This window comes from Procambarus clarkii, chromosome 50, assembly GCF_040958095.1.
Source record: "Procambarus clarkii isolate CNS0578487 chromosome 50, FALCON_Pclarkii_2.0, whole genome shotgun sequence".
In the NCBI taxonomy this organism is placed as follows: domain Eukaryota; kingdom Metazoa; phylum Arthropoda; class Malacostraca; order Decapoda; family Cambaridae; genus Procambarus; species Procambarus clarkii.
In genome coordinates this window covers 32709748-32733289 of record NC_091199.1, presented here as the reverse complement: position 1 = coordinate 32733289, position 23542 = coordinate 32709748, and the positions used below count along the sequence as shown (strand labels likewise).

The 23542-nt window shown below is 53.2% G+C and overlaps 1 long non-coding RNA gene across 1 annotated transcript in view; it reads left to right on the top strand.

Moving 5' to 3' along the window:
• LOC138351547 (uncharacterized) overlaps positions 1-23542 on the top strand; it is a 62748-nt gene that overhangs the window by 35978 nt on the left and 3228 nt on the right. The window lies entirely within an intron of this gene.

The window sequence follows — 23542 nt, the reverse complement described above, 5'->3', positions numbered from 1 at the left end:
GTTTGGTTGTAGGCTGTGGTTGTAGGGTGTAGTTGTGGGGGTGTGGTTGTGGGGTGTGGTTGTGGGGTGTAGTTGTGGAGTATGGTTATAGGGTGTGGTTGTGGGGTGTGGTTGTGGGGTGTGGTTGTGGGGTGTGGTTGAGGGGCGTGGTTGTGGGGCGTGGTTGTGAGGTGAGGTTGTAGGGTGTCGTTGTGGGGTGTGGTTGTGGGGTGTGGTTGTGGGGTGGTGTGGATGTGGGGTGTGATTGTTGGGTGTGTTTGTGGGGTATGGTTTTGGGGTGTGGTTGTGGGGTGTGGTTTAGGATGTGGTTGTAGTGTGTGGTTATGGTGTGTGGTTGTGGGGTGTTGTTGTGGGGTATGGTTGTGAGTGTTGGGTGTGAGGTGTGGTTGTGGGATGTGGTTGTGGATGAAAGTGTTGTGGTATGGTTGTGGGGTGTGGTTGTGTGGTATAGTTGTGGGGTGTGGTTGTGGTATGTGGTTTTGGGATGTGGTTGTGGGGTGTGGTTGTAGGGTGTGTTTGTGGGGTGTGGTTGTGGGGTGTGGTAATGGGGTGTGATTTTGGGGTGTGGTTAAAGAGTGTTGTTGTTGTGTGTGGTTGTGGGTTAAGGTTTTGTGGTGTGGTTGTATAGTGTGGTTGTGGGGTGTGGTTGTGGGGTGTGGTTGTAGGATGTGGTTGTGCGGTGTGGTTGTTAGGTGTAGTTGTGGGGTTTGGTTGTAGGCTGTGGTTGTAGGGTATGGTTGTGGGGGTGTGGATGTGGGGTGTGGTTGTGGGGTGTAGTTGTGGAGTATGGTTATAGGGTGTGGTTGTGGGGTTTGGTTGTCGGATGTGGTTGTGAGGTGTGGTTGTTAGGTGTAGTTGTGGGGTTTGGTTGTAGGCTGTGGTTGTAGGGTGTGGTTGTGGGGGTGTGGATGTGGGGTGTGGTTGTGGGGTGTAGTTGTGGAGTATGGTTATAGGGTGTTGTTGTGGAGTTTGGTTGTGGGGTGTGGTTGTGGAAAGTGGTTGTGGGGTGTGGTTGTTGGGTGTGGTTGTGGGGTGTGGTTGTGGGGTGTGGTTAAAGAGTTTTGTTGTTGTGTGTGGTTGTGGGTTAAGTTTTGTTGTGTGGTTGTATAGTGTGGTTGTATTGGGTGGTTGTCGGGTGTGGTTGTAGGATGTGGTTGTGCGGTGTGGTTGTTGGGTGTGGTTGTGGGGTGTTGTTGTGGAGTGTTGTTGTTGTTGGGTGTGGTTGTGGGCTAAGGTGTTGTGGTGTGGTTGTGGGGTTTGGTTGTGGGGGTGTGGTTGTGGGGTGAGGTTGTGGGGTGTGGTTGTGGGGCGTGGTTGTGAGGTGAGGTTGTAGGGTGTCGTTGTGGGTTGTGGGGTGTGGTTGTGGGGTGTGTTTGAAGGGTGTGGTTGTGGGGAGTGGTTGTGTGGTGTGGATGTGGGGTGTGATTGTAGGGTGTGTTCGTGGGGTATGGTTTTGGGGTGTGGTTGTGGGGTGTGGTTTGGGATGTGGTTGTAGGGTGTGGTTATGGTGTGTGGTTGTGGGGTGTTGTTGTGGGGTATGGTTGTGAGTGTTGGTTGTGAGGTGTGGTTGTGGGATGTGGTTGTGGTTGAAAGTGTTGTGGTATGGTTGTGGAGTGTGGTTGTAGGGTGTGGTTGTGTTGTATAGTTGTGGGGTGTGGTTGTGGTATGTGGTTTTGGGATGTGGTTGTAGGGTGTGGTTGTGGCGTGTGGTTGTGGGGTGTGGTTGTAGGTTGTGGTTGTGGGGTGTGGTTGTGAGGTGTGGATGTGGGGTGTGGTTGTAGGGTGTGGTTGTAGGGTGTGGTTGTGGGGTGTGGTTTTGGGGTGTGGTTGTGGGGTGTGGTTGTAGGGTGTGGTTGTGGGGTGTGGTTGTGGGGTGTGGTTTTGGAGTGTGGTTGTAGGGTGTGGTTGTAGGGTGGGGTTGTGGGGTGTGGTTGTAGGGTGTGGTTGTATAGTGTGGTTGTGGGGTGTGGTTGTGGGGTGAGGTTGTAGGATGTGGTTGTGCGGTGTGGTTGTTGGGTGTGGTTGTGGGGTTTGGTTGTAGGCTGTGGTTGTAGGGTGTGGTTGTGGGGGTGTGGTTGTGGGGTGTGGTTGTGGGGTGTAGTTGTGGAGTATGGTCATAGGGTGTGGTTGTGGGGTGTGGTTGTGGGGTGTGGTTGTTGGGCGTGGTTGTGGGGCGTGGTTGTCAGGTGAGGTTGTAGGGTATCGTTGTGGGGTGTTGTTGTGGGGTGTGGTTGTGGGGTGGTGTGGATGTGGGATGTGATTGTTGGGTGTGTTTGTGGGGTATGGTTTTGGGGTGTGGTTGTGGGGTGCGGTTTGGGTTGTGGTTGTAGGGTGTGGTTATGGTGTGTAGTTGTGGGGTGTTGTTGTGGGGTATAGTTGTGAGTGTTGGGTGTGAGGTGTGGATGTGGGATGTGGTTGTGGATGAAAGTGTTGTGGTATGGTTGTGTGGTGTGGTTGTATGGTATAGTTGTGGGGTGTGGTTGTGGTATGTGGTTTTGGGATGTGATTGTAGGGTGTGGTTTTGGGGTGCGGTTGTTGGGTGTGGTTGTGGGGCGTGGTTGTGAGGTGAGGTTGTAGGGTGTCGTTGTGGGGTGTGTTTGTGGGGTGTGGTTGTGGGGTGTGTTTGAAGGGTGTGATTGTGGGGAGTGGTTGTGTGGTGTGGATGTGGGGTGTGATTGTAGGGTGTGTTTGTGGGGTATGGTTTTGGGGTGTGGTTGTGGGGTGTGGTTGGGGATGTGGTTGTAAGGTGTGGTTATAGTGTGTGGTTGTGGGGTGTTGTTGTGGGGTATGGTTGTGAGTGTTGGGTGTGAGGTGCGGTTGTGGGATGTGGTTGTGGTTGAAAGTGTTGTGGTATGGTTGTGGGGTGTGTTTGTAGGGTGTGGTTGTGTGGTATAGTTGTGGGGTGTGGTTGTGGTATGTGGTTTTGGGATGTGGTTGTCGGGTGTGGTTGTGGGTGTGGTTGTGGGGTGTGGTTGTGGGGTGTGGTTGTAGGGTGTGGTTGTGGGGTGTGATTGTGGGGTATGGATGTGGGGTGTGGTTGTAGGGTGTGGTTGTAGGGTGTGGTTGTGGGGTGTGATTGTGGGGTATGGATGTGGGGTGTGGTTGTAGGGTGTGGTTGTGGGGTGTGGTTTTGGGGAGTGGTTGTGGGGTGTGGTTGTAGGGTGTGGTTGTGGGGTGTGGTTGTGGGGTGTTGTTGTGGGGTGTGGTTGTAGGGTGTGGTTGTAGGGTGTGGTTGTGGGGTGTGGTTGTAGGGTGTGGTTGTATAGTGTGGTTATGGGGTGTAGTTGTGGGTTAAGGTGTTGTGATGTGGTTGTTAGGTGTGGTTTGGGATGTGCTTGTGGAGTGTTGTTGTTGGGTGTGGTTGTGGGTTAAGGTGTTGTGGTGTGGTTGTATAGAGTGGTTGTGTGTGTGGTTGTGGGGTGTGGTTGTCGGGTGTGCTTATTGGTGTGGTTGTGGGGTGTGGTTGTAGAGTGAGGTTGTGGGGTGTGGTTGTGTGGTGTTGTTGTAGGGTGTGGTTGTGAGGTGTTGTTGTGGGGTGTGGTTGTGGGAGTAGTAGTGGGGTCTGGTTGCGGGGTGTGATTGTGGGGTGTGGTTGTGGGGTGTGGTTGTGGGGTGTGTTTGTAGGGTGTGACTGTGAGGTGTGTTTGTAAGGTGTGGTTCCGGGATGTGGTTTTTGGATGTGGTTGTTGGGTGTGGTTGTGGGGAGTAGTTGTTAGGTGTGGTTGTGGGGTGTGGTTGTGTGGTGTGATTGTGGGGTGTGGTTGTAGTGTGTGGTTGTTCAGTGTTGTTGTTGGATGTAGTTGTGGGTTAAGGTGTAGTGGTGTGGTTGTGGGGTGTGGTTGTAGGGTGTGGTTGAGGGTTGTGGTTATAGGGTGTGGTTGTGGGGTGTGGTTGTGGTGTGTGGTGGTGGGGTGTTGTTGTGGGGTGTGGTTGTGGGGGTTTGGTTGTAGGGTGTGGTTGTAGGGTGTGGTTGTGGGTTGTGGTTATAGGGTGTGGTTGTAGGGTGTGGTTGCGGGGTGTGGTTGTGGGGTGTGGTTGTGGGGTGTGGTTGTGGTGTGTGGTGGTGGGGTGTGGTTGTAGGGTGTGGTTGTAGGGTGTGGTTGTGGAGTGTGGTTGTAGGGTGAGGTTGTAGGGTGTGGTTGTAGGGTGTGGAGTGTGCTTGTAGGGTGTGGTTGTAGGGTGTGGTTGTGGGGTGTGGTTGTGGGGTGTCGTTGCAGGGTGTGGTTGTGGGGAGTGGTTGCAAGGTGTGGTTGTGGAGTGTGGTTGTGGGGTGTGGTTTTGTGGTATGGTTTTGAGGTGTGATTGTGGGGGTGTGGTTGTGGGGTGTGGATGAGGGGTGTGGTTTTGGAATGTGGTTGTAGGGTGTGGTTGTAGGGTGTGGTTGTGGGGACTAGTTGTGGTGTGTGGTTGTGGTGTGTGGTTGTAGGGTGGTGTTGTGGAGTGTTGTTGTTGTTGGGTGTGGTTGTGGGCTAAGGTGTTGTGGTGTGGTTGTGGGGTTTGGTTGTGGGGGTGTGGTTGTGGGGTGTGGTTGTGGGGTGTGGTTGTGGGGTGTGGTTGTGGGGCGTGGTTGTGAGGTGAGGTTGCAAAGTGTCGTTGTGGGGTGTGGTTGTGGGGTGTGGTTGTGGGGTGTGTTTGATGGGTGTGGTTGTGGGGAGAGGTTTTGTGGTGTGGATGTGGGGTATGATTGTAGGGTGTGTTTGTGGGGTATGGTTTTGGGGTGTGGTTGAGGGGTGTGGTTTGGGATGTGGTTGTAGGGTGTGGTTATGGTGTGTGGTTGTGGGGTGTGGTTGCGGGGTATGGTTGTGAGTGTTGGGTGTGAGGTGTGGTTGTGGGATGTGGTTGTGGTTGAAAGTGTTGTGGTATGGTTGTGGGGTGTGGTTGTGGGGTGTGGTTGTAGGGTGTGGTTGTGGGGTGTGGTTGTGGGGTGTGGATGTGGGGTGTGGTTGTAGGGTGTGGTTGTAGGGTGTGGTTGTGGGGTGTGGTTTTGGGGTGTGGTTGTGGGGTGTGGTTGTAGGGTGTAGTTTTGGGGTGTGGTTGTGGGGTGTGGTTGTTGGGTGTGGTTGTAGGGTGTGGTTGTAGGGTGTGGTTGTGGGGTGTGGTTGTAGGGTGTGGTTGTGTGGTGTGGATGTGTGGTGTGATTGTGGGGTGTGGTTGTAGTATGTGGTTGTTAAGTGTTGTTGTTGGATGTAGTTGTGGGTTAAGGTGTAGTGGTGTGGTTGTGGGGTGTAGTTGTAGGATGTGGTTGAGGGTTGTGGTTGTAGGGTGTGGTTGTGGGGTGTGGTTGTGGTGTGTGGTGGTGGGGTGTGGTTGTGGGGTGTGGTTGTGTGGGTGTGGTTCTAGGGTGTGGTTGTAGGGTGTTGTTGTGGGTTGTGGTTATAGGGTGTGGTTGTAGGGTGTGGTTGCGGGGTGTGGTTGTGGGGTGTGGTTATGGGGTGTGGTTGTGGTGTGTGGTGGTGGGTGTGGTTGTATGGTGTGGTTGTAGGGTGTGGTTGTGAAGTGTGGTTGTAGGGTGAGGTTGTAGGGTGTGGTTGTAGGGTGTGGAGTGTGGTTGTAGGGTGTGGTTGTAGGATGTGGTTGTGGGATGTGGTTGTGGGGTGTGGTTGTGATGTGTGGTTGTAGGGTGTGGTTGTGGGGAGTGGTTGCAAGGTGTGGTTGTGGGGTGTGGTTGTCGGGTGTGGATGTGGGGTGTGGTGGGTAAGGTGTGGTTGTGGGGTGTGGTTGAGGGGTGTGGTTGTGGGGTGTGGTTGTGGGGTGTGGTTGTGGAGTGAGGTTTTGGAATGTGGTTGTAGGGTGTGGTTGTAGGGTGTGGTTGTGGGGTGTGGTTGTGGTAGTAGTTGTGGGGTGTAATTGTGGGATGTGGATGTGGGGTGTGGTTTTGTGGTATGGTTTTGAGGTGTGATTGTGGGGTGTGGTTGTGGGTTAAGGTGGTGTGGTTGTTGAGTGTGGTTGTAGAGTGTGGTGGTGAGGTGTGGTTGTGGGGTGTGGATGAGGGGTGTGGTTTTGGAATGTGGTTGTAGGGTGTGGTTGTAGGGTGTGGTTGTGGGGACTAGTTGTGGGGTGTGGTTGTGGTGTGTGGTTGTGGGGTGTTGTTGTGGAGTGTTGTTGTTGTTGGGTGTGGTTGTGGGCTAAGGTGTTGTGGTGTGGTTGTGGGGTTTGGTTGTGGGGGTGTAGTTGTGGGGTGTGGTTGTGGGGTGTGGTTGTGGGGCGTGGTTGTGAGGTGAGGTTGTATGGTGTCGTTGTGGGTTGTGGTTGTGGGGTGTGGTTGTGGGGTGTGTTTGAAGGGTGTGGTTGTGGGGAGTGGTTGTGTGGTGTAGATGTGGGGTGTGATTGTAGGGTGTGTTTGTGGGGTATGGTTTTGGGGTGTGGTTGTGGGGTGTGGTTGTGGGGTTTGGTTGTAGGCTGTAGTTGTAGGGTGTGGTTGTGGGGGTGTGGTTGTTGAGTGTGGTTGTAGAGTGTGTTGGTGAGGTGTGGTTGTGGGGTGTGGATGAGGGGTGTGGTTTTGGAATGTGGTTGTAGGGTGTTGTTGTAGGGTGTGGTTGTGGGGACTAGTTGTGGGGTGTGGTTGTGGTGTGTGGTTGTGGGGTGTTGTTGTTGAGTGTTGTTGTTGTTGGGTGTGGTTGTGGGCTAAGGTGTTGTGGTGTGGTTGTGGGGTTTGGTTGTGGGGGTGTGGTTGTGGGGTGTGGTTGTGGGGTGTGGTTGTGGGGCGTGGTTGTGAGGTGAGGTTGTAGGGTGTCGTTGTGGGTTGTGGTTGTGGGGTGTGGTTGTGGGGTGTGTTTAAAGGGTGTGGTTGTGGGGAGTGGTTGTGTGGTTTGGATGTGGGGTGTGATTGTAGGTTGTGTTTGTGGGGTATGGTTTTGGGGTGTGGTTGTGGGGTGTGGTTTGGGATGTGGTTGTAGGGTGTGGTTATTGTGTGTGGTTGTGGGGTGTTGTTGTGGGGTATGGTTGTGAGTGTTGGGTGTGAGGTGTGGTTGTGGAATGTGGTTGTGGTTGAAAGTGTTGTGGTATGATTGTGGGGTGTGGTTGTAGGGTGTGATTGTGTTGTATAGTTGTGGGGTGTGGTTGTGGTATGTGGTTTTGGGATGTGGTTGTAGGGTGTGGTTGTGGGGTGTGGTTGTGGGGTGTGGTTGTGGGGTGTGGTTGTAGTGTGTGGTTGTGGGATGTGGTTGTGGGGTGTTGATGTGGGGTGTGGTTGTAGGGTGTGGTTGTAGGGTGTGGGTTTGGGGTGTGGTTGTGGGGTGTGGTTGTAGCGTGTGGTTGTGGGGTGTGGTTGTGGGGTGTGGTTGTGGGGTGTGGTAGTAGGGTGTGGTTGTAGGGTGTGGTTGTGGGGTGTGGTTGTAGGGTGTGGTTGTATAGTGTGGTTGTGGGGTGTGGTTGTGGGGTGTGGTTGTAGGATGTGGTTGTAGGGTGTGGTTGTGGGGGTGTGGTTGTGGCGTGTGGTTGTGGGGTGTAGTTGTGGAGTATGGTTATAGGGTGTGGTTGTGGGGTGTGGTTGTGGAGTGTGGTTGTGGGGCTTGGTTGTGGAGCGTGGTTGTGAGGTGAGGTTGTAGGGTATCGTTATGGGGTGTTGTTGTGGGGTGTGGTTGTGGGGTGGTGTGGATGTGGGGTGTGATTGTTGGGTGTGTTTGTGGGGTATGGTTTTGGGGTGTGGTTGTGGCGTGTGGTTTGGGATGTGGTTGTAGGGTGTGGTTATGGTGTGTAGTTGTGGGGTGTTGTTGTGGGGTATAGTTGTGAGTGTTGGGTGTGAGGTGTGGTTGTGGGATGTGGTTGTGGATGAAAGTGTTGTGGTATGGTTGAGAGTGTGGTTGTGTGGTATAGTTGTGGGGTGTGGTTGTGGTATGTGGTTTTTGGGATGTGGTTGTAGGGTGTTGTTGTGGTGTGTGATTGTGGGGTGTGGTTGGGGTGTGGTATAGGGTGTGGTTGTGGGGTGTGGTTGTGGGGTGTGGTTGTGGGGTGTAATTGTGGGGTGTGGTTTTGGGGTGTGGTTAAAGAGTGTTGTAGTTGTGTGTGGTTGTGAGTTAAGGTTTTGTGGTGTGGTTGTATAGTGTGGTTGTGGGGTGTGGTAGTGGGGTGTGGTTGTAGGATGTGGTTGTGCGGTGTGGTTGTTGGGTGTAGTTGTGGGGGTGTGGATGTGGGGTGTTGTTGTGGGGTGTAGTTGTGGAGTATGGTTATAGGGTGTGGTTTTGGGGATTGGTTGTGGGGTGTGGTTGTGGAAAGTAGTTGTGGGGTGTGGTTGTTGGGCGTGGTTGTGGGGTGTGGTTGTGTGGTGTGGTTAAAGTGTTTTGTTGTTGTGTGTGGTTGTGGGTTAAGTTTTGTGGTGTGGTTGTATAGTGTGGTTGTATAGGGTGGTTGTGGGGTGTGGTTGTAGGATGTGGTTGTAGGGTGTGGTTGTGGGGGTGTGGTTGGGGGGTGTGGTTGTGAGATGTTGTTGTAGGGTATGGTTGTGGGGTGTGGTTGTAGGGTGTGGTTGTGTTGGATGGTTGTGGGGTGTGGTTGTGGGGTGTTTTTGTGAGGGTGAGGTTGTGGGGTGTGGTTGTGGGGTGAGGTTATGGGGTGTGGTTGTGGGATATGGTTGTGAGGGTGTGGTTATGGGGTTTGGTTGTGGGGTGTGGTTGTGGAAAGTGGTGTGGGGTGTGGTTGTGGAAAGTGGTGTGGGGTGTGGTTGTTAGGTGTGGTTGTGGGGTGTGGTTGAGGGTTAAGGTGTTGTGGTGTGGTTGTTAGGTGTGGTTTGGGATGTGCTTGTGGAGTGTTGTTGTTGGGTGTGGTTGTGGGTTAAGGTGTTGTGGTGTGGTTGTATAGTGTGGTTATGTGTTTGGTTGTGGGGTGTGGTTGTCGGGTGTGGTTATTGGTGTGGTTGTGGGGTGTGGTTGTAGAGTGAGGTTGTGGGGTGTGGTTGTGAGGTGTTGTTGTGGGGTGTAGTTGTGAGGTGTGGTTGTAGGGTGTGGTTGTGGGGAGTGGTTGCAAGGTGTGGTTGTGGTGTGTGGTTGTCGGGTGTGGATATGGGGTGTGGTGGGTAAGGTGTGGTTGTGGGGTGTGGTTGTAGGGTGTGGTTGTGGGGTGTGGTTTTGGGGTGTGGTTAAAGAGTGTTGTTGTTGTGTGTGGTTGTGGGTTAAGGTTTTGTGGTGTGGTTGTATAGTGTGGTTGTGGGGTGTGGTAGTGGGGTGTGGTTGTAGAATGTGGTTGTGCGGTGTGGTTGTTGGGTGTAGTTGTGGGGGTGTGGATGTGGGGTGTTGTTGTGGGGTGTAGTTGTGGAGTATGGTTATAGGGTGTGGTTTTGGGGATTGGTTGTGGGGTGTGGTTGTGGAAAGTAGTTGTGGGGTGTGGTTGTTGGGCGTGGTTGTGGGGTGTGGTTGTGTGGTGTGGTTAAAGAGTTTTGTTGTTGTGTGTGGTTGTGGGTTAAGTTTTGTGGTGTGGTTGTATAGTGTGGTTGTACAGGGTGGTTGTAAGGTGTGGTTGTAGTATGTGGTTGTAGGGTGTGGTTGTGGGGGTGTGGTTGGGGGGTGTGGTTGTGAGATGTTGTTGTAGGGTATGGTTGTGGGTTGTGGTTGTAGGGTGTGGTTGTGTTGGATGGTTGTGGGGTGTGGTTGTGGGGTGTTTTTGTGAGGGTGAGGTTGTTGGGTGTGGTTGTGGGGTGAGATTGTGGGGTGTGGTTGTGTGGTATGCTTGTGAGGGTGTGGTTATGGGGTTTGGTTGTGGGGTGTGGTTGTGGAAAGTTGTGTGGGGTGTGGTTGTTAGGTGTGGTTGTGGGGTGTGGTTGAGGGTTAAGGTGTTGTGGTGTGGTTGTTAGGTGTGGTTTGGGATGTGCTTGTGGAGTGTTGTTGTTGGGTGTGGTTGTGGGTTAAGGTGTTGTGGTGTGGTTGTATAGTGTGGTTATATGTTTGGTTGTGGGGTGTGGTTGTCGGGTGTGGTTATTGGTGTGGTTGTGGGGTGTGGTTGTAGAGTGAGGTTGTGGGGTGTGGTTGTGAGGTGTTGTTGTGGGGTGTAGTTGTGAGGTGTGGTTGTAGGGTGTGGTTGTGGGGAGTGGTTGCAAGGTGTGGTTGTGGTGTGTGGTTGTCGGGTGTGGATATGGGGTGTGGTGGGTAAGGTGTGGTTGTGGGGGTGTGGTTGTTGAGTGTGGTTGTAGAGTGTGTTGGTGAGGTGTGGTTGTGGGGTGTGGATGAGGGGTGTGGTTTTGGAATGTGGTTGTAGGGTGTTGTTGTAGGGTGTGGTTGTGGGGACTAGTTGTGGGGTGTGGTTGTGGTGTGTGGTTGTGGGGTGTTGTTGTGGAGTGTTGTTGTTGTTGGGTGTGGTTGTGGGCTAAGGTGTTGTGGTGTGGTTGTGGGGTTTGGTTGTGGGGGTGTGGTTGTGGGGTGTGGTTGTGGGGTGTGGTTGTGGGGCGTGGTTGTGAGGTGAGGTTGTAGGGTGTCGTTGTGGGTTGTGGTTGTGGGGTGTGGTTGTGGGGTGTGTTTAAAGGGTGTGGTTGTGGGGAGTGGTTGTGTGGTTTGGATGTGGGGTGTGATTGTAGGGTGTGTTTGTGGGGTATGGTTTTGGGGTGTGGTTGTGGGGTGTGGTTTGGGATGTGGTTGTAGGGTGTGGTTATTGTGTGTGGTTGTGGGGTGTTGTTGTGGGGTATGGTTGTGAGTGTTGGGTGTGAGGTGTGGTTGTGGAATATGGTTGTGGTTGAAAGTGTTGTGGTATGATTGTGGGGTGTGGTTGTAGGGTGTGATTGTGTTGTATAGTTGTGGGGTGTGGTTGTGGTATGTGGTTTTGGGATGTGGTTGTAGGGTGTGGTTGTGGGGTGTGGTTGTGGGGTGTGGTTGTGGGGTGTGGTTGTAGGGTGTGGTTGTGGGATGTGGTTGTGGGGTGTGGATGTGGGGTGTGGTTGTAGGGTGTGGTTGTAGGGTGTGGGTTTGGGGTGTGGTTGTGGGGTGTGGTTGTAGCGTGTGGTTGTGGGGTGTGGTTGTGGGGTGTGGTTGTGGGGTGTGGTTGTAGGGTGTGGTTGTAGGGTGTGGTTGTGGGGTGTGGTTGTAGGGTGTGGTTGTATAGTGTGGTTGTGGGGTGTGGTTGTGGGGTGTGGTTCTAGGATGTGGTTGTGCGGTGTGGTTGTGGGGTGTGGTTGTGGAGCGTGGTTGTGAGGTGAGGTTGTAGGGTATCGTTATGGGGTGTTGTTGTGGGGTGTGGTTGTGGGGTGGTGTGGATGTGGGGTGTGATTGTTGGGTGTGTTTGTGGGGTATGGTTTTGGGGTGTGGTTGTGGGGTGTGGTTTGGGATGTGGTTGTAGGGTGTGGTTATGGTGTGTAGTTGTGGGGTGTTTTTGTGGGGTATAGTTGTGAGTGTTGGGTGTGAGGTGTGGTAGTGGGATGTGGTTGTGGATGAAAGTGTTGTGGTATGGCTGAGAGTGTGGTTGTGTGGTATAGTTGTGGGGTGTGGTTGTGGTATGTGGTTTTTGGGATGTGGTTGTAGGGTGTGGTTGTGGGGTGTGGTTGTGGGGTGTGGTTGGGGTGTGGTTGTAGGGTGTGGTTGTGGGGTGTGGTTGTGGGGTGTGGTTGTGGGGTGTGGTTGTGGGGTGTGGTTTTGGGGTGTGGTTAAAGAGTGTTGTTGTTGTGTGTGGTTGTGGGTTAAGGTTTTGTGGTGTGGTTGTATAGTGTGGTTGTGGGGTGTGGTAGTGGGGTGTGGTTGTAGGATGTGGTTGTGCGGTGTGGTTGTTGGGTGTAGTTGTGGGGATGTGGATGTGGGGTGTTGTTGTGGGGTGTAGTTGTGGAGTATGGTTATAGGGTGTGGTTTTGGGGATTGGTTTTGGGGTGTGGTTGTGGAAAGTAGTTGTGGGGTGTGGTTGTTGGGCGTGGTTGTGGGGTGTGGTTGTGTGGTGTGGTTAAAGAGTTTTGTTGTTGTGTGTGGTTGTGGGTTAAGTTTTGTGGTGTGGTTGCATAGTGTGGTTGTATAGGGTGGTTGTGGGGTGTGGTTGTAGGATGTGGTTGTAGGGTGTGGTTGTGGGGGTGTGGTTGGGGGTGTGGTTGTGAGATGTTGTTGTAGGGTATGGTTGTGGGGTGTGGTTGTAGGGTGTGGTTGTGTTGGAAGGTTGTGGGGTGTGGTTGTGGGGTGTTTTTGTGAGGGTGAGGTTGTGGGGTGTGGTTGTGGGGTGAGGTTATGGGGTGTGGTTGTGGGGTATGGTTGTGAGGGTGTGGTTATGGGGTTTGGTTGTGGGGTGTGGTTGTGGAAAGTGGTGTGGGGTGTGGTTGTTAGGTGTGGTTGTGGGGTGTGGTTGAGGGTTAAGGTGTTGTGGTGTGGTTGTTAGGTGTGGTTTGGGATGTGCTTGTGGAGTGTTGTGGTGTGGTTGTATAGTGTGGTTATGTGTTTGGTTGTGGGATGTGGTTGTCGGGTGTGGTTATTGGTGTGTTTGTGGGGTGTGGTTGTAGAGTGAGGTTGTGGGGTGTGGTTGTGAGGTGTTGTAGTGGGGTGTAGTTGTGAGGTGTGGTTGTAGGGTGTGGTTGTGGGGAGTGGTTGCAAGGTGTGGTTGTGGTGTGTGGTTGTCGGGTGTGGATATGGGGTGTGGTGGGTAAGGTGTGGTTGTGGGGTGTGGTTGTGGGGTGTGGTTTTGGGGTGTTGTTAAAGAGTGTTGTTGTTGTGTGTGGTTGTGGGTTAAGGTTTTGTGGTGTGGTTGTATAGTGTGGTTGTGGGGTGTGGTAGTGGGGTGTGGTTGTAGGATGTGGTTGTGCGGTGTGGTTGTTGGGTGAAGTTGTGGGGGTGTGGATGTGGGGTGTTGTTGTGGGGTGTAGTTGTGGAGTATGGTTATAGGGTGTGGTTTTGGGGATTGGTTGTGGGGTGTGGTTGTAGAAAGTAGTTGTGGGGTGTGGTTGTTGGGCGTGGTTGTGGGGTGTGGTTGTGTGGTGTGGTTAAAGAGTTTTGTTGTTGTGTGTGGTTGTGGGTTAAGTTTTGTGGTGTGGTTGTATAGTGTGGTTGTATAGGGTGGTTGTGGGGTGTGGTTGTAGGATGTGGTTGTAGGGTGTGGTTGTAGGGTGTGGTTGTGGGGGTGTGGTTGGGGGGTGTGGTTGTGAGATGTTGTTGTAGGGTATGGTTGTGGGGTGTGGTTGTAGGGTGTGGTTGTGTTGGATGGTTGTGGGGTGTGGTTGTGGGGTGTTTTTGTGAGGGTGAGGTTGTTGGGTGTGGTTGTGGGGTGAGGTTGTGGGGTGTGGTTGTGGGGTATGGTTGTGAGGGTGTGGTTATGGGGTTTGGTTGTGGGATGTGGTTGTGGAAAGTGGTGTGGGGTGTGGTTGTTAGGTGTGGTTGTGGGGTGTGGTTGAGGGTTAAGGTGTTGTGGTGTGGTTTGGGATGTGCTTGTGGAGTGTTGTTGTTGGGTGTGGTTGTGGGTTAAGGTGTTGTGGTGTGGTTGTATAGTGTGGTTATGTGTTTGGTTGTGGGGTGTGGTTGTCGGGTGTGGTTATTGGTGTGGTTGTGGGGTGTGGTTGTAGAGTGAGGTTGTGGGGTGTGGTTGTGAGGTGTTGTTGTGGGGTGTAGTTGTGAGGTGTGGTTGTAGGGTGTGGTTGTGGGGAGTGGTTGCAAGGTGTGGTTGTGGTGTGTGGTTGTCGGGTGTGGATATGGGGTGTGGTGGGTAAGGTGTGGTTGTGGGGTGTGGTTGTGGGGTGTGGTTGTGGATTGAGGTTTTGGGATGTGGTTGTAGGGTGTGGTTGTAGGGTGTGGTTGTGGGGTGTGGTTGTGGTAGTAGTTGTGGGGTGTAATTGTGGGATGTGGTTGTGGGGTGTGGTTTTGGGGTATGGTTTTGAGGTGTGATTGTGGGGTGTGGTTGTGGGTTAAGGTGGTGTGGTTCTTGAGTGTGGTTGTAGTGTGTGGTGGTGAGGTGTGGTTGTGGGGTGTGGTTTTGGAATGTGGTTGTAGGGTGTAGTTGTGGGGTGTGGTTGTGGGGACTAGTTGTGGGGTGTGGTTGTGGTGTGTGGTTGTGGGGTGTGGTTGTGGAGTGTTGTTGTTGTTGGGTGTGGTTGTGGGCTAAGGTGTTGTGGTGTGGTTGTGGGGTTTGGTTGTGGGGTGTGGTTGTGGTGTGTGGTTGTGGGGTGTGGTTGTGGGGTGTCGTTGTGGGGCGTGGTTGTGAGGTGAGGTTGTAGGGTGTCGTTGTGGGGTGTGGTTGTGGGGTGTGGTTGTGGGGTGTGTTTGTAGGGTGTGGTTGTGGGGTGTGTTTGTGTGGTGTGGATGTGGGGTGTGATTGTAGGGTGTGTTTGTGGGGTATGGTTTTGGGGTGTGGTTGTGGGGTGTGGTTTTGGATGTGGTTGTAGGGTGTGGTTGTGGTGTGTGGTTGTGGGGTGTTGTTGTGGGGTATGGTTGTGAGTGTTGGGTGTGAGGTGTGGTTGTTGTTGAAAGTGTTGTGGTATGGTTGTGGGGTGTGGTTGTAGGGTGTGGTTGTGTTGTATAGTTGTGGGGTGTGGTTGTGGTATGTGGTTTTGGGATGTGGTTGTAGGGTGTGGTTGTGGGGTGTGGTTGTGGGTTGTAGTTGTGGGGTGTGGTTGTAGGGTGTGGTTGTGGGGTGTGGTTGTAGGGTGTGGTTGTGGGGTGTGGTTGTGGGGTGTGGTTGTGGGTTAAGTTTTTGTGGTGTTGTTGTATAGTGTGGTTGTGGGTTGTGGTTGTAGGATGTGGTTGTGCGGTGTGGTTGTTGGGTGTGGTTGTGGGGTTTGGTTGTAGGCTGTGGTTGTAGGGTGTGGTTGTGGGGGTGTGGTTGTGGGGTGTGGTTGTGGGGTGTTGTTGTGGAGTATGGTTATAGGGTGTGGTTGTGGGGTGTGGTTGAGGGGCGTGGTTGTGGGGCGTGGTTGTGAGGTGAGGTTGTAGGGTGTCGTTGTGGGGTGTGGTTGTGGGGTGTGGTTGTGGGGTGGTGTGGATGTGGGGTGTGATTGTTGGGTGTGTTTGTGGGGTATGGTTTTGGGGTGTGGTTGTGGGGTGTGGTTTAGGATGTGGTTGTAGAGTGTGGTTATGGGGTGTGGTTGTGGGGTGTTGTTGTGGGGTATGGTTGTGAGTGTTGGGTGTGAGGTGTGGTTATGGGATGTGGTTGTGGATGAAAGTGTTGTGGTATGGTTGTGGGGTGTGGTTGTGTGGTATAGTTGTGAGGTGTGGTTGTGGTATGTGGTTTTGGGATGTGGTTGTGGGGTGTGGATGTAGGGTGTGTTTGTGGGGTGTGGTTGTGGGGTGTGGTTGTGGGGTGTGGTTTTGGGGTGTGGTTAAAGAGTGTTGTTGCTGTGTGTGGTTGTGGGTTAAGGTTTTGTGGTGTGGTTGTATAGTGTGGTTGTGGGGTGTGGTTGTGGGGTGTGGTTGTAGGAAATGGTTGTGCGGTGTGGTTGTTAGGAGTAGTTGTGGGGTTTGGTTGTAGGCTGTGGTTGTAGGGTATGGTTGTGGGGTTGTGGATGTGAGGTGTGGTTGTGGGGTGTAGTTGTGGAGTATGGTTATAGGGTGTGGTTGTGGGGTTTGGTTGTAGGATGTGGTTGTGCGGTGTGGTTGTTAGGTGTAGTTGTGGGGTTTGGTTGTAGGCTGTGGTTGTAGGGTGTGGTTGTGGGGGTGTGGATGTGGGGTGTAGTTGTGGGGTGTAGTTGTGGAGTATGGTTATAGGGTGTGGTTGTGGGGTTTGGTTGTGGGGTGTGGTTGTGGAAAGTGGTTGTGGGGTGTGGTTGTTGGGTGTGGTTGTGGGGTGTGGTTGTGGGGTGTGGTTAAAGAGTTTTGTTGTTATGTGTGGTTGTGGGTTAAGTTTTGTTGTGTGGTTGTATAGTGTGGTTGTATAGGGTAGTTGTCGGGTGTGGTTGTAGGATGTGGTTGTGCTGTGTGGTTGTTGGGTGTGGTTGTGGGGTGTTGTTGTGGAGTGTTGTTGTTGTTGGGTGTGGTTGTGGGCTAAGGTGTTGTGGTGTGGTTGTGGGGTTTGGTTGTGGGGGTGTGGTTGTGGGGTGAGGTTGTGGGGTGTGGTTGTGTTGCGTGGTTGTGAGGTGAGGTTGTAGGGTGTCGTTGTGGGGTGTGGTTGTGGGGTGTGGTTGTGGGGTGTGTTTGAAGGGTGTGGTTGTGGGGAGTGGTTGTGTGGTGTGGATGTGGGGTGTGATTGTAGGGTGTGTTTGTGGGGTATGGTTTTGGGGTGTGGTTGTGGGGTGTGGTTTGGGATGTAGTTGTAGGGTGTGGTTATGGTGTGTGGTTGTGGGGTGTTGTTGTGGGGTATGGTTGTGAGTGTTGGGTGTGAGGTGTGGTTGTGGGATGTGGTTGTGGTTGAAAGTGTTGTGGTATGGTTGTGGGGTGTGGTTGTAGGGTGTGGTTGTGTTGTATAGTTGTGGGGTGTGGTTGTGGTATGTGGTTATGGGATGTGGTTGTAGGGTGTGGTTGTGGGGTGTGGTTGTGGGGTGTGGTTGTGGGGTGTGGTTGTAGGGTGTGGTTGTGGGGTGTGGTTGTGAGGTGTGGATGTGGGGTGTGGTTGTAGGGTGTGGTTGTAGGGTGTGGTTGTGGGGTGTGGTTTTGGGGAGTGGTTGTGGGGTGTGGTTGTAGGGTGTGGTTGTGGGGTGTGGTTGTGGGGTGTGCTTGTGGGGTGTGGTTGTAGGGTGTGGTTGTAGGGTGGGGTTGTGGGGTGTGGTTGTATAGTGTGGTTGTAGGGTGTGGTTGTGGGGGTGTGGTTGTGGGGTGTGGTTGTGGGGTGTAGTTGTGGAGTATGGTTATAGGGTGGGGTTGTGGGGTGTGGTTGTGGGGTGTGGTTGTGGGGCATGGTTGTGGGGCGTGGTTGTGAGGTGAGGTTGTAGGGTATCGTTGTGGGGTGTTGTTGTGGGGTGTGGTTGTGGGGTGGTGTGGATGTGGGGTGTGATTGTTGGGTGTATTTGTGGGGTATGGTTTTAGGGTGTGGTTGTGGGGTGTGGTTTGGAATGTGGTTGTAGGGTGTGGTTATGGTGTGTAGTTGTGGGGTGTTGTTGTGGGGTATAGTTGTGAGTGTTGGGTGTGAGGTGTGGATGTGGGATGTGGTTGTGGATGAAAGTGTTGTGGTATGGTTGTGTGGTGTGGTTGTATGGTATAGTTGTGGGGTGTGGTTGTGGTATGTAGTTTTGGGATGTGGTTGTAGAGTGTGGTTGTGGGGTGTGGTTGTGGGGTGTGGTTGTGGGGTGTGGTTGTAGGGTGTGGTTGTGGGGTGTGGTTGTGGGGTGTGGTTGGTGTGTGGGGTGTGGTTTTGGGGTGTGGTTAAAGAGTGTTGTTGTTGTGTGTGGTTGTGGATTAAGGTTTTGTGGTGTGGTTGTATAGTGTGGTTGTGGGGTGTGGTAGTGGGGTGTGGTTGTAGGATGTGGTTATGCGGTGTGGTTGTTGGGTGTAGTTGTGGGGGTGTGGATGTGGGGTGTGGTTGTGGGGTGTAGTTGTGGAGTATGGTTATAGGGTGTGGTTTTGGGGATTGGTTGTGGGGTGTGGTTGTGGGGTGTGGCTGTGGGGTGTGGTTGTTGGGTGTGGTTGTGGGGTGTGGTTGTGTGGTGTGGTTAAAGAATTTTGTTGTTGTGTGTGGTTGTGGGTTAAGTTTTGTGGTGTGGTTGTATAGTGTGGTTGTATAGGGTGGTTGTGGGATGTGGTTGTAGGATGTGGTTGTGCGGTGTGGTTGTTGGGTGTGGTTGTGGGGTTTGGTTGTAGGCTGTGGTTGTAGGGTGTGGTTGTGGGGGTGTGGTTGGGGGGTGTGGTTGTGGGATGTTGTTGTAGGGTATGGTTGTGGGGTGTGGTTGTAGGGTGTGGTTGTGTTGGATGGTTGTGGGGTGTGGTTGTGCGGTTTTTTTGTGAGGGTGAGGTTGTGGGGTGTGGTTATGGGGTGAGGTTGTGGGGTGTGGTTGTGGGGTATGGTTGTGAGGGTGTGGTTATGGGGTGTGGTTGTGGGGTGTGGTTGTGGGGTGAGGTTGTGGGGTGTGGTTGTGGGGTATGGTTGTGAGGGTGTGGTTATGGGGTGTGGTTGTGGGGTTTGGTTGTGGGGTGTGGTTGTGGAAAGTGGTGTGGGGTGTGGTTGTTAGGTGTGGTTGTGGGGTGTGGTTGAGGGTTAAGGTGTTGTGGTGTGGTGGTTAGGTGTGATTTGGGATGTGCTTGTGGAGTGTTGTTGTTGGGTGTGGTTGTGGGTTAAGGTGTTGTGGTGTGGGTGTATAGTGTGGTTATGTGTTTGGTTGTGGGGTGTGGTTGTCGGGTGTGGTTATTGGTGTGGTTGTGGGGTGTGGTTGTAGAGTGAGGTTGTGGGGTGTGGTTGTAGAGTGAGGTTATGGGGTGTGGTTGTGAGGTGTTGTTGTGGGGTGTGGTTGTGAGGTGTTGTTGTGGGGTGTGGTTGTGGGAGTAGTAGTGGGGTCTGGTTGCGGGGTGTGATTGTGGGGTGTGTTTGTGGGGTGTGGTTGTGGGGTGTGTTTGTAGGGTGTGACTGTGGGGTGTGTTTGTGGGGTGTGGTTGTGGGGTGTGGTTGTGGGGTGTGGTTGTGGTGTGTGGTGGTGGGGTGTGGTTCTAATGTGTTGTTGTAGGGTGTGGTTGTGGAGTGTGGTTGTAGGGTGAGGTTGTAGGGTGTAGTTGTGAGGTGTGGTTGTGGGGTGTGGTGGTGGGGTGTGGTTGTGGGGTGTGGTTGTGGGGGTGTGGTTGTAGGGTGTGGTTGTAGGGTGTGGTTGTGGGTTGTGGTTGTAGGGTGTGGTTGCGGGGTGTCGTTGTGGGGTGTGGTTGTGGGGTGTGGTTGTGGTGTGTGGTGGTGGGGTGTGGTTGTAGGGTGTGGTTGTAGGGTGTGGTTGTGGAGTGTGGTTGTAGGGTGATGTTGTAGGATGTGGTTGTAGGGTGTGGAGTATGGTTGTAGGGTGTGGAGTATGGTTGTAGGGTGTGGTTGTAGGGTGTGGTTGTGGGATGTGGTTGTGGGGTGTGGTTGTGGGGTGTGGTTGTGGGGTGTGGTTGTAGGCTGTGGTTGTGGGGAGTGGTTGCAAGGTGTGGTTGTGATGTGTGGTTGTCGGGTGTGGATATGGGGTGTGGTGGGTAAGGTGTGGTTGTGGGGTGTGATTGTGGGGTGTGGTTGTGGAGTGAGGTTTTGGGATGTGGTTGTAGGGTGTGGTTGTAGGGTGTGGTTGTGGGGTGTGGTTGTGGTAGTAGTTGTGGGTGTGTAATTGTGGGGTGTGGTTGTAGGGTGTGGTTTTGGGGTATGGTTTTGAGGTGTGATTGTGGGGTGTGGTTGTGGGTTAAGGTGGTGTGGTTCTTGAGTGTGGTGATAGAGTGTGGTTGTGAGGTGTGGTTGTGGGGTGTGGTTTTGGAATGTGGTTGTAGGGTGTAGTTGTGGGGTGTGGTTGTGGGGACTAGTTGTGGGGTGTGGTTGTGGTGTGTGGTTGTGGGGTGTGGTTGTGGAGTGTTGTTGTTGTTGGGTGTGGTTGTGGGCTAAGGTGTTGTGGTGTGGTTGTGGGGTTTGGTTGTGGGGTGTGGTTGTGGGGTGTGGTTGTGGGGTGTGGTTGTGGGGTGTGGTTGTGGGGCGTGGTTGTGAGGTGAGGTTGTAGGGTGTGGTTATGGTGTGTGGTTGTGGGGTGTTGTTGTGGGATATGGTTGTGAGTGTTGGGTCTGAGGTGTGGTTGTGGTTGAAAGTGTTGTGGTATGGTTGTGGGGTGTGGCTGTAGTTTGTGGTTGTGTGGTATAGTTGTGGGGTGTGGTTGTGGTATGTGGTTTTGGGATGTGGTTGTAGGGTGTGGTTGTGGGGGTGTGGTTGTGGGTTGTGGTTGTGGGGTGTGGTTGTAGGGTGTGGTTGTGGGGTGTGGTTGTAGGGTGTGGTTGTGGGGTGTGGTTGTGGGGTGTGGTTGTGGTTAAGGTTTTGTGGTGTGGTTGTATAGTGTGGTTGTGGGTTGTGGTTGTAGGATGTGGTTGTGAGGTGTGGTTGTTGGGTGTGGTTGTGGGGTTTGGTTGTAGGCTGTGGTTGTAGGGTGTGGTTGTGGGGGTGTGGTTGTGGGGTGTGGTTGTGGGGTGTAGTTGTGGAGTATGGTTATAGGATGTGGTTGTGGGGTGTGGTTGTGGGGTGTGGTTGTGTGGTGTTGTTGAGGGGCGTGGTTGTGGGGCGTGGTTGTGAGGTGAGGTTGTAGTGTGTCGTTGTGGGGTGTGGTTGTGGGGTGGTGTGGATGTGGGGTGTGATTGTAGGGTGTGTTTGTGGGGTATGGTTTTGGGGTGTGGTTGTGGGGTGTGGTTTAGGATGTGGTTGTAGGGTGTGGTTATGGTGTGTAGTTGTGGGGGTGTTTTTGTGGGGTATGGTTGTGAGGTGTTGTTGTGGGGTGTGGTTGTGGGAGTAGTAGTGGGGTCTGGTTGCGGGGTGTGATTGTGGGGTGTGGTTGTGGGGTGTGGTTGTGGGGTGTGTTTGTAGGGTGTGACTGTGGGGTGTGTTTGTGGGGTGTGGTTGTGGGGTGTGGTTGTGGGGTGTGGTTGTGGTGTGTGGTGGTGGGGTGTGGTTCTAATGTGTTGTTGTAGGGTGTGGTTGTGGAGTGTGGTTGTAGGGTGAGGTTGTAGGGTGTAGTTGTGAGGTGTGGTTGTGGGGTGTGGTGGTGGGGTGTGGTTGTGGGTGTGGTTGTGGGGGTGTGGTTGTAGGGTGTGGTTGTAGGGTGTGGTTGTGGGTTGTGGTTGTAGGGTGTGGTTGCGGGGTGTCGTTGTGGGGAGTGGTTGTGGGGTGTGGTTGTGGTGTGTGGTGGTGGGGTGTGGTTGTAGGGTGTGGTTGTAGGGTGTGGTTGTGGAGTGTGGTTGTAGGGTGATGTTGTAGGATGTGATTGTAGGGTGTGGAGTATGGTTGTAGGGTGTAGTTGTAGGGTGTGGTTGTGGGATGTGGTTGTGGGGTGTGGTTGTGGGGTGTGGTTGTAGGCTGTGGTTGTGGGGAGTGGTTGCAAGGTGTGGTTGTGGTGTGTGGTTGTCGGGTGTGGATATGGGGTGTGGTGGGTAAGGTGTGGTTGTGGGGTGTGATTGTGGGGTGTGGTTGTGGAGTGAGGTTTTGGGATGTGGTTGTAGGGTGTGGTTGTAGGGTGTGGTTGTTGGGTGTGGTTCTGGTAGTAGTTGTGGGGTGTCATTGTGGGGTGTGGTTGAGGGGTGTGGTTTTGGGGTATGGTTTTGAGGCGTGATTGTGGGGTGTGGTTGTGGGTTAAGGTGGTGTGGTTCTTGAGTGTGGTGATAGAGTGTGGTTGTGAGGTGTGGTTGTGGGGTGTGGTTTTGGAATGTGGTTGTAGGGTGTAGTTGTGGGGTGTGGTTGTGGGGACTAGTTGTGGGGTGTGGTTGTGGTGTGTGGTTGTGGGGTGTGGTTGTGGAGTGTTGTTGTTGTTGGGTGTGGTTGTGGGCTAAGGTGTTGTGGTGTGGTTGTGGGGTTTGGTTGTGGGGTGTGGTTGTGGGGTGTGGTTGTGGGGTGTGGTTGTGGGGTGTGGTTGTGGGGCGTGGTTGTGAGGTGAGGTTGTAGGGTGTGGTTATGGTGTGTGGTTGTGGGGTGTTGTTGTTGGGTATGGTTGTGAGTGTTGGGTCTGAGGTGTGGTTGTGGTTGAAAGTGTTGTGGTATGGTTGTGGGGTGTGGTTGTAGTTTGTGGTTGTGTGGTATAGTTGTGGGGTGTGGTTGTGGTATGTGGTTTTGGGATGTGGTTGTAGGGTGTGGTTGTGGGGGTGTGGTTGTGGGTTGTGGTTGTGGGGTGTGGTTGTAGGGTGTGGTTGTGGGGTGTGGTTGTAGGGTGTGGTTGTGGGGTGTGGTTGTGGGGTGTGGTTGTGGGTTAAGGTTTTGTGATGTGGTTGTATAGTGTGGTTGTGGGTTGTGGTTGTAGGATGTGGTTGTGAGGTGTGGTTGTTGGGTGTGGTTGTGGGGTTTGGTTGTAGGCTGTGGTTGTAGGGTGTGGTTGTGGGGGTGTGGTTGTGGGGTGTGGTTGTGGGGTGTAGTTGTGGAGTATGGTTATAGGGTGTGGTTGTGGGGTGTGGTTGTGGGGTGTGGTTGTGGGGTGTTGTTGAGGGGCGTGGTTGTGGGGCGTGGTTGTGAGATGAGGTTGTAGGGTGTCGTTGTGGGGTGTGGTTGTGGGGTGTGGTTGTGGGGTGGTGTGGATGTGGGGTGTGATTGTAGGGTGTGTTTGTGGGGTATGGTTTTGGGGTGTGGTTGTGGGGTGTGGTTTAGGATGTGGTTGTAGGGTGTGGTTATGGTGTGTAGTTGTGGGGGTGTTGTTGTGGGGTATGGTTGTGAGTGTTGGGTGTGAGGTGTGGTTGTGGGATGTGGTTGTGGATAAAAGTGTTGTGGTATGGTTGTGGGGTGTGGTTGTGTGGTATAGTTGTGGGGTGTGGTTGTGGTATGTGGTTTAGGGATGACAATCGACTTTAGAATGGTCCAGGACGGAAAGAAACGTCGTCGTCCCTTCAATTTCTAGTGTGTGGTCTGGTCAACATACTTCAGCCACGTTATTGTGACTCATCGCCTGCTTAGGGATGTGGTTGTGGGGTGTGGTTGTAGGGTGTGTTTGTGGGGTGTGGTTGTGGGGTGTGGTTGTGGGGTGTGGTTTTGGGGTGTGGTTATAGAGTTTTGTTGTTGTGTGTGGTTGTGGGTTAAGGTTTTGTGGTGTGGTTGTATAGTGTGGTTGTGGGGTGTGGTAGTGGGGTGTGGTTGTAGGATGTGGTTGTGCGGTGTGGTTGTTAGGTGTAGTTGTGGGGTTTGGTTGTAGGCTGTGGTTGTAGGGTTTGGTTGTGGGGGTGTGGATGTGGGGTGTGGTTGTGGGGTGTAGTTGTGGAGTATGGTTATAGGGTGTGGTTGTGGGGTTTGGTTGTAGGATGTGGTTGTGCGGTGTGGTTGTTAGGTGTAGTTTTGGGGTTTGGTTGTAGGCTGTGGTTGTAGGGTGTGGTTGTGGGGGTGTGGATGTGAGGTGTGGTTGTGGGGTGTAGTTGTGGAGTATGGTTATAGGGTGTGGTTGTAGGGTTTGGTTGTGGGGTGTGGTTGTGGAAAGTGGTTGTGGGGTGTGGTTGTTGGGTGTGGTTGTGGGGTGTGGTTGTGGGGTGTGGTTAAAGAGTTTTGTTGTTGTGTGTGGTTGTGGGTTAAGTTTTGTTGTGTGGTTGTATAGTGTGGTTGTATAGGGTGGTTGTCGGGTGTGGTTGTATAGTGTGGTTGTATAGGGTGGTTGTCGGGTGTGGTTGTAGGATGTGGTTGTGCGGTGTGGTTGTTGGGTGTGGTTGTGGGGTTTGGTTGTAGGCTGTGGTTGTAGGGTGTGGTTGTGGGGGTGTGGTTGAGGGGTGTGGTCGTGGGATGTGGTTGTAGGGTATGGTTGTGGGGTGTGGTTGTAGGGTGTGGTTGTGTTGGATGGTTGTGGGGTGTGATTGTGGGGTGTTTTGTGAGGGTGTGGTTGTGGGGTGTGGTTGTGGGGTGAGGTTGTGGGGTGTGGTTGTGGGGTATGGTTGTGAGGGTGTGGTTATGGGGTGTGGTTGTGGGGTTTGGTTGTAGGGACACAACTGTGTCCCCTTGTTCTCGTACCACCCGTGTTGTACACTTTATCTTTATCTGCCTTGACAATTCCTCTGAGAATTTTGTAGGTAGTGATCATGTCTCCCCGAGTTCTACTGTCTTCCAGCGACGTGAGGTACATTCCACGCAGCCTGTCCTC